The sequence below is a fragment of the Pan troglodytes genome, chromosome 3 (assembly GCF_028858775.2).
Source record: "Pan troglodytes isolate AG18354 chromosome 3, NHGRI_mPanTro3-v2.0_pri, whole genome shotgun sequence".
Taxonomy (NCBI): Eukaryota; Metazoa; Chordata; class Mammalia; order Primates; family Hominidae; genus Pan; species Pan troglodytes.
In genome coordinates this window covers 85,906,748-85,915,363 of record NC_072401.2, presented here as the reverse complement: position 1 = coordinate 85,915,363, position 8,616 = coordinate 85,906,748, and the positions used below count along the sequence as shown (strand labels likewise).

The following is an 8,616-nucleotide window of genomic DNA, read 5'->3' as shown; positions in this document are numbered from 1 at the left end:
TCCAGATAAAACATAAAACACCTATATTTACAGGTTTTCCAGGTTTGGCTTATGAATCAAGATGAGGCATTAGATATAGTTATGACAAAAAAAATGGAAGAAAACAGACACGTCAGATATACGTATCCATGGCCTCTGATTCTGCCTTGACCATGAAACCTATATTTTCAACATATACTGACTAAAAAGCTTATGATATGGCCTCAACAAAAGAATGTAAATAGCAACAAGAAGTTTACAACTGGAGTTTGAATGGAAGAGTCTGCCATTTTTGTCCCACATCTTGTTGTTGCTGTTTACATTCCTTTGTTGAGCCTACATCTCCATAAGCTGTTTAGCCAGCATATGTTGAAAACTTAGCAATGGTGGACTCTTCCATTTAAACTTTAATTGTAAACTTGTTCCTTTAAGTTCATTTGATAAAGACAAAATCCACACTGAAATCCTGGTTTGGTGAGCTTTGTAAGTGTCTTTCTCTGGTAATTTCTTTAACTGTTTATTATAGATTATGAACAACATATTTAAAACTTCTACTAGTCAAAAGCCAATTGTGGATTTCACTGTAATATTTTATGATATGTATTTTGTCTTGCCACAACTCCTCAAAATTTATTTCTTAAAAGAATTGATAATTCAATACCCAATAACTCGATGTGCAGTGGAAATAAATGTTATGTCTAAAATGGATTAACCTAAACAATTCCAGAGTGATGCTAGCAGGGATCACACGAAAGTGAAACACAGCACTTTCCATACTATATTCTGGAAGAACAGATTGGTCTTCAAAGCATGAGAGTTAAAACAAGGGCCTTTTAAATACATAGATCATTAATGGCTAAGGTACTCAATGGAAAGCCTATAGGCAAAGATATGCCTTACAGCTTTTCTTCCAAACATCAAATATAAAAGAAGACATATTTTAAAAGTCTCTTAGGCATTTTCACTGGTTTCTGAATTATCCACAGGAAGCTGTTAGTTGTATAGAGTTTGATATATGTACTCCCAATTAAGTCTGGTGTGTTTTATATCAAAAGTTTTGTTAAGTAAAGCTGAGTTACTCAACCTTTGTTCCATCAAAGTGTTTAAGTATGCTTTCAGACACTTTCATAGATTTTCATAGCACTTATTCTCAATCTTTGTCACAGAAAGAATACACAGGTCCTTTAACGATCCATATATATTAGGAAAAAAAGATGTCAGGCAGGTGGAATGCTTCATACATGGGGGACAGAAGTCCTATATCTTTACTCTGTGTTTCCATATGACTCTTCAACAAGGAAGCTCAGCTGAGAGCATGTCTGGACTGGGTAAGTGACACTTCTGTACTTGTCAGCATGGTGTTCCTCAGATGTACTGAATTTAAGCTGTCCTATGACTGAAGGTACCAGAAATAAGCATATTATAGCTCTGAGGTACTGTTCTGAGAACATATCTTTGAGGTACTCTTCTGAGAATATATCTTTCAGTTTCTGAAAAATGTGCTCCACAGTTGGAACACTTAGGGTTTCTTTATAAAAACTCTCAGAGGTCAGTTGAGGTGCCATGTTACCTTGCTAAGCTCTGTGGAATTTCCCAGGGAGTTTTATTTGACTATCAAGTTTGGTTACCAAATCTGTGGCTTCCTCAAACTAAAAATAATGATAGACTTCAATATCTTCCATCACTTCATTGAACGAATGTAGTACTGCAGTCAAACTACTGCCTACAAAGACGATATCAGAGGTGTGACCCTGGAGATTTCTTCAAAGGGTTCATGTAAAGGACTTTTTTTAATAACAATGGTAACAACGAAATCAAAGTCTGTTGCTGCACTACAGAGGACAAATTCTTGGCTGGATACTCAGTCATCTCATCTAATATTGCATCATCATTTATATCATTTAAACATAAAGAAGTGCTAGCATGAGGTCCACTAAAATTTCAAAAGCATCATGCCTGCCTGTTCAATGGGAATACCAGATTTCCTTTAGTAATTTACCCTTTTCTCCACTGTTTTGAAAAAGAGCAGAAATGACACCGTCAACTCCTAAAAGCAGTTGTGATTGATGGAAAAAATGAAGAAACTTCTGCAGTTGTTCCTAATGCAACAGACAAACCCATAATAGGCACTGATTTTGTCAATCACATACATATTTAAGGCACAGGAAAGGCAGGGCGGGTAGATACCTTGAGGATATTTTTCTAAAAGTCTAGGAGAAACAACTTTCATTTTGGAAGAGAATCCATTGTACACAATGTAAACTTGGCCATGACAATAATACTCCATATTTAGTCCCCATTTCTCAGTTATGGTAGTGTGAAATTTCACAGCCAAAATTTCTGCTTCAGCTTCATAAGGCAGGAAGCCCACAGATTCCTCTCTCAGGTTATGCGATTCATAAACAAACCTCTCCAACACAAGTGGGCACTCTTCCCCTGATATGTCCACTACATTGTCAGTGATGGCTGTGTTTGGATATTTGACCCTCCAAATGTCATGTTAAAATGTGATGCCCTATGTTAAAGGTGGGGACCAACAGGGGGTGTTTGGGTCATGGGGTAAATCTCTCATGAATCATGTAGTGCCGTCCTTGTGTAATGTGTGAGTTCTTGCTGTCTTAGTTTCTACAACAGCTTCTTGTTGAAAGGGACCTGGCACCTCCCTCCCCTCTCTTTTTCCAGTCATGTTATCTCTGCATGCACCAGCTCCCCTTTTCCTTCCATCCTGAGTGGAAACAGGCTGAGTCCCTCGCCAGACACAGATGGTGGTGCCATGCTTCTTGTACAGCCTGCAGAACCATAGGCCAAATAATCCTCTTTTCTTTATAAGTTACCCAGCCTCAGGTATTCCTTTATAGCAACACAAACTGACAAAGACTGATAATGACAAGGAAGTGTGAAATTCTCACTTCTCTTAGAGTTTCTTCCCTAATACAGCTCTCACAGATCTCTAGCATATGATTCTACTGTGTTTCCAAACAGAACAGTGGGTTGTGTTAGCCACTGTTGTCTCAGAGTGCTTTCTTCGGACCTCTTCACCAGAATTTATCTGGCACTCCAGCAGTGCTTGACAGTCATCAGGAGTAAAATTACCTTCTGGGGTTTCATCACCCCAGAAGGAATGTTTAGCTTTCCCTTAAGAATCAAAATTTCAAATAAAGACTTTATGTTTAGCTTTCCCATGAGAATCAAAACTTCAAATAGAGACTTTATGTATTTTTTTGTTTTCCTTCTTGTCAAAGATTAGAGGTAAAATGTTCTAATCTGTTCTTCATCCCCTTCTCTGCACTGGGGTTCTGAGCATTGCTGTTACTGGTTTCTGTGTGTGTGTGTGTGTGTGTGTGTGTGTGCATGTGTGTGTGTGTGTATGTGTGTGTGCATTTTCCTCTTCAATGTTGTGAACATTTTCTGCTTTATGTGTTCTGATTTCATCTTCACTCAATTCTTTTATTCATTTTCCCTGTCATTTAGATTGTTTAAATGACTAAGATCAACTATTGTTGGTATTACATTATCTTAAATAACTATCCTATAAGCACTAGTTCCATAGATCATAAGAGGTCTCAAAGTAGTTGGCACATACTTGACAATGTTTTTTTAGTTGATCAGATGTTTTCTCTTCTGTCCACTCTCTTACAATTTACCTGTTTCTGGCATCTGGCTGGATCCGGTGGGAAACTGGAAAAAGCCAAGTCAAACTGTATGCTCTTTTGCAGTACAATTGGTGGCAGTGCAGACCTCACCTACCTTCTGTTGTGCTCAGCCTTCTTTTCCTTGCCTTCTCAGGGCAGCCTGCTGGACACAGGGGCCCAGGAGAGGAGAATGTGTTGTTGTATTTTAACAGACCTTTTTTTTTTTTTTTTTTTTTGGGATGGAGTCTCACTCTGTCACCCAGGCTGGAGTGCAGTGCCGTGATCTCAGCTCACTGCAGCCTCCACCTCCTGGGTTCAAGTGATTTTCCCACCTCAAACCCTCGAGTAGCTAGGACTATATCTGGGACCACCACAACTGGATAATTTTTGTATTTTTAGTAGAGACAGCATTCCGCCATGTTGGGCAGGCTGGTCTCCAACTCCTGGCTTCAAGTCATCCGCAAGTCGGCCTCCCAAAGTGCTGGGATTACAGGAGTGAGCCACCACACCCAGCTGTATATCTTCTTTATTTTGTTAATATGATGAGCTATAGATTGAATTTTGAATGTTGACCCAACTTTGTATTTCTGGAAAAAATATCACTAGGTTATGTTTGATGTAGTATTCTTTTTATATGTTGATATATTTAATTTGAAAATAATTCATTGTAGATTTTTGCATCTATGTTCAAAATAAATATTGGTCTTTTCTTTTACTGGCTGTCTCACATTTTAGTACAAGTAAATATTCCCTTCTTTCTCTAGTCTGGATTCTCCAAAGAAACAGAACTGAGAAGATATATGTGATATATGTATGTGTGTATATTTTATAGAAATTGGATCACATGATTATGGAGACTGAGAAGTCCCACGATCTGCCATCTGCAAGCTGGAGAACCATGAAAGATGGTGGCATAATTCAGTCCAAGTCCTAAAGCCTGTGGGGTGGGTGTTGGGAGGTGATGGTGCAATTCCTGGTCTGAGTCTGAAGGCCAGAGAACTAGGAGCATTGATATCTAAGGGCAGAAGAAGAAGAAGATGGACGTCTCAGCTTAAGAAGAGAGAGCAAATTTGCTCATTCTTTTCATTTTGGTTCTATTTGGGCCCACAATGGGTTGGATAATGTCCACCCACATTGGTGAGAATGATTTTCTTTACACAGTTACTGATTTAAATGCTAATCTCTGCTGGATGTACCCTCACAGACACACCAGAAATAATGTTCTAGCTGCTATCTTGGGCATTCCTTAGCCCTGTCAAGTGGCACATAAAATTAACCATAACACTCCTTTTCTATTTTCTGGAAGGGATGTATAGAATTGGTGTTATTTCTTCTTTTAATGTTCAGTAGAATTTGCCAGTGAAAATATCTGGGTCTTAAGTTTTCTCTTTTCAAGGTTTTAAAATATGGATTCCATTTAAAAAATATTTGTAGGAATATTTAGGTTTTCTATTTCTTCTCTGCTGAGTTTTGTTATACAAGAGTACCCTGTCTTCAAGAAAATTACATTTTATATAGGGAATAGATGATGTAGTTCCTTACATAACAGTGTGTTATAGGCTAAGGGAAACATAGCCTGGTGAGCAGTAACACTGTGATCCATTATGTATTCCATAATATTGCTAGAACCAGAGAAAATTAATTTAGAATATTAACAAGATTTTATTGTGTAGGAAGAAGAATCCAGAAGAAACTGGAGTAAGTGTCAAGGTCTTCAACATATGATTTATGGTTCAGAAAATACTTTTGGTCTTTATAAGAACTGAGTGTTCAGTGAGGAGTTTGATAGAGAAAGCACACTTAAAGATTGAATCAACATGGGAGTGGAGAGAACATGGGAGCCGGGCACAGATTTTCTGTCCACAAGTTGCTATAGGAACATTGAAGAATGAACCATTAGAAAAAAAAATATCCAGATTGCACAACAGGCTTGACTTATTAGATTCAAAATTTGCTTCCTCTTCCAGTACAGTTTTTTTAAAAAAACCAGAGTGGCATTGAGATTGCTGGTAAAATACTTCAGAATTATAACTTGGGAGGACAAGAGAGAAATTTATGACATCACACTATCAGGGACAAAAAAACCCACTATTTTTTAATTAACTTTAAAAATTGATAAACATGTTATATTGAACAGTCAATCAAACAGAAGATTTCTACAAAGTAAATGAAACAAAAAATAATCAATTGATATTCAAAGAATTAAAAAATATTACTATAATTAATAACACTTTTAAGTTAAATGAAATAAAATATCATGTGACTCTAACAGTTTGGTCGAGATACTCTTCTGAGACACGTGAGAGGCCTTGGAACTAAAATAAGATAGACTTTATGAGGTATCTTCCTATTGAGAACACATGACATAAACACATTTCCATGTGATATTGGGGTACAAAATCTAGCATCTTAGAAAAGTACAAGGTAGAAACTGAAGTATGGAGTCATCAAAGAGATAACAAAGAGTAACACTGCAAAGTGAATTTCAGGGATATAACTAGAGATAGCAAAACAAATAGATGAAGGAATGAGTTTGGAAACTCTCATGGATGTTTTACCTGGAGAGATATGTTCAGGTTGGAAGATACAAGTAGTGTATCACACGGTGGTTTGGGTATAGAACTGCTATTGGCACCACACTCTTTGGATAATTTTGGTCAATCATAATGTTATGAAACAATAAAAGCAGTAGGACATCAAGAAGCCCTAAAATCTTTGATAAATGGTGGTGCTGACAAAGACTTTCTGCTTGCTCAAATTTAGACAGGCTGGTCTGATCCCTGTTTTCAACTAGGTCTTGTCATTATACATTGTCTGTGGGCTGACTAGCCCAGTTTTAGCAAGAATCTCCTGTAAGCCAGTTTGGAAAGAATCCCCCCATCCTTTATATCTGATTATACTCAATATCTCATTAAATTCCTCATCCCCACTCTTGGTATTTGATCATCTTTGGTCTGTGTTCAGTGAAGGGTTTGATAGAGAAACCACACTTAAAAATTGAATCAACGTGGGAGGGGAGAGAAAATGGGAACTGGGCACAGATTTTCTGTCTACAAGTTGCTGTAGGAATGGTGAAGAATCCTGTTAATATCAAGAATCCTGTTAAGTCTGTTTAGCAAGAATTCCCCTACCTTGATATCTTCTCTTAGTAATTTCCCATTCACTGACTCCTCCCTTCTGCTCATTTGCTATGAATCCTTAGCTATCTTTGCTTTATTTATTCAAGTTGAACTAACCTTTCTTCCTTACTGCAATAGTCTTGACACTTATTGCAGTAATCCTGAATAAAGTCTCCCTGATAATTTTAGTGTCGGAATAATTATTTCTTTAACAGTGGTCAAAGTAATATCCATGGTGGTTTCCTTCCAATAAAATGACAAAAAGCATAAGAAAAATTTTAACACTGCAATAGGGGTACTCTAAAAATGTCCTAGCAGAAGAAAAAAGTACATACAACCCTTTTCATGCTCTGATCCCTAAACATTGTGCAAGATGCTAGGGTAAGGCCTACTATAGAATGAAAATTAGGTTAAATTGAATTACACATTTTTAAAATCTGACTTAATAAAAACAAGCACGATATCTAGGAACTTTTGGTTACTCACAAAAATTGTTCTAAAATATTTAATGATAATTTGTGAATATGACAGATACATTTGGGAAAAAGTTCTCTTTTACTGATCATTAAGTCTTAGGTTTGACTTTACTCCCTCATCCTAGAGTAAGTATTTCCCTTTTTTTTCTCATTGCTTTTGGGTTCTGTATCCAGAACATTCATTTCAGGTACTATTTGCACAGTGGTGAACCAAATAGTCATGTTTTCTGCCCTCTTGCCACAATTAAAAAAGCCATTTGAATTTGACTTATCTAACATCATCTTACAGAAAATTGTGATACATGCATGTTTTCTAACAAATCCAGCACAATTGATTATTTGTTTGTGTATGAAGAATGAAAGGTGATCCCAAATTCTTTTTCCTGAGAAAACAGAAGATTGGAGTGGCATTTCTAAGATTGTTAAGTGATAGGGACTCCAAGGTTTAAGGAAGACATCATGAATTCACTTTTATTGATGTTAGCTTTCAAATTTTAACCATCAAGAGACACTTTTGAGCAGGATAAGCAAGAGACTAGATTCAGAAAAGATATCTAGCTGAGATATTAATTTTGGAATTATCACCAGGTATTTGTATTAAAAAGCATATAACTAAATGGCATCTTCAATAAATTATATTCAAAGCAAGAGGATCAAGGTTATACAAAATAAAAAGGTTGAAGAGAAAAGAATAAAAATCAAAGGGACTGGGAAAGACCCATGGGTAGGGTAGGAAGAAAGCCATGGTATTCTGAAAGCCAAGTTAAGAAAGTATATTAAAGAGAAGGGAGTGGTGGGAACACTTAAAATCTACTCTCTTAGCAATTTTCAAGTGTATAATACATCTTTAATTGTAGTCACCATATTGTATTTCTACACCAGATCTCCTGGACCAATTTGCCCTGCCTAACTGAAATTTTGCATTCTTTGATCAACATCTTCCCAATCAACACAACCCCCCTTATCCCCTCATAACCACCATTCTACTTTCTGCTTCCAATGATATGGTATGTGAGTTAATAAATATGTTAGTTAGCCTGATTTAGTCATCCTGTAACATATACATACATCAAAACAGGATGTTGACACCATAAATGTAAATAATTTTTATTATAATTTTTACTTGTCAAATAAACAAATATAAAAAAGAGGAGAGAGTGATCAATAGTTTCAAACACGGCTGGTAGATTTTTTTTAGCATGAGGACTAAGAGCCATCGTTTTGATTTTGCAATGTGAGATCATCAGAGCCATTGATAAGACCAATTTTAGTAGAGTAGGCTTTAGTAGAAAGCCTAATTGGAGTACACTTATGAGAAACAAAAGAGAAGCATTGGAAATGTGAATATATTCATCTGAGGAAGTTTGCTGCAGAGGTGAATGCAGAAATGGGGCAGTAGTTGGTTGGCAA

General features: G+C 36.6%; 1 pseudogene; it reads right to left on the bottom strand.

Annotated features, from left to right (window-relative positions):
- Positions 1-930: 930 nt before the first annotated feature.
- LOC100612935 (52 kDa repressor of the inhibitor of the protein kinase-like) overlaps positions 931-8,616 on the bottom strand; it is a 74,762-nt pseudogene continuing 67,076 nt past the window's right edge.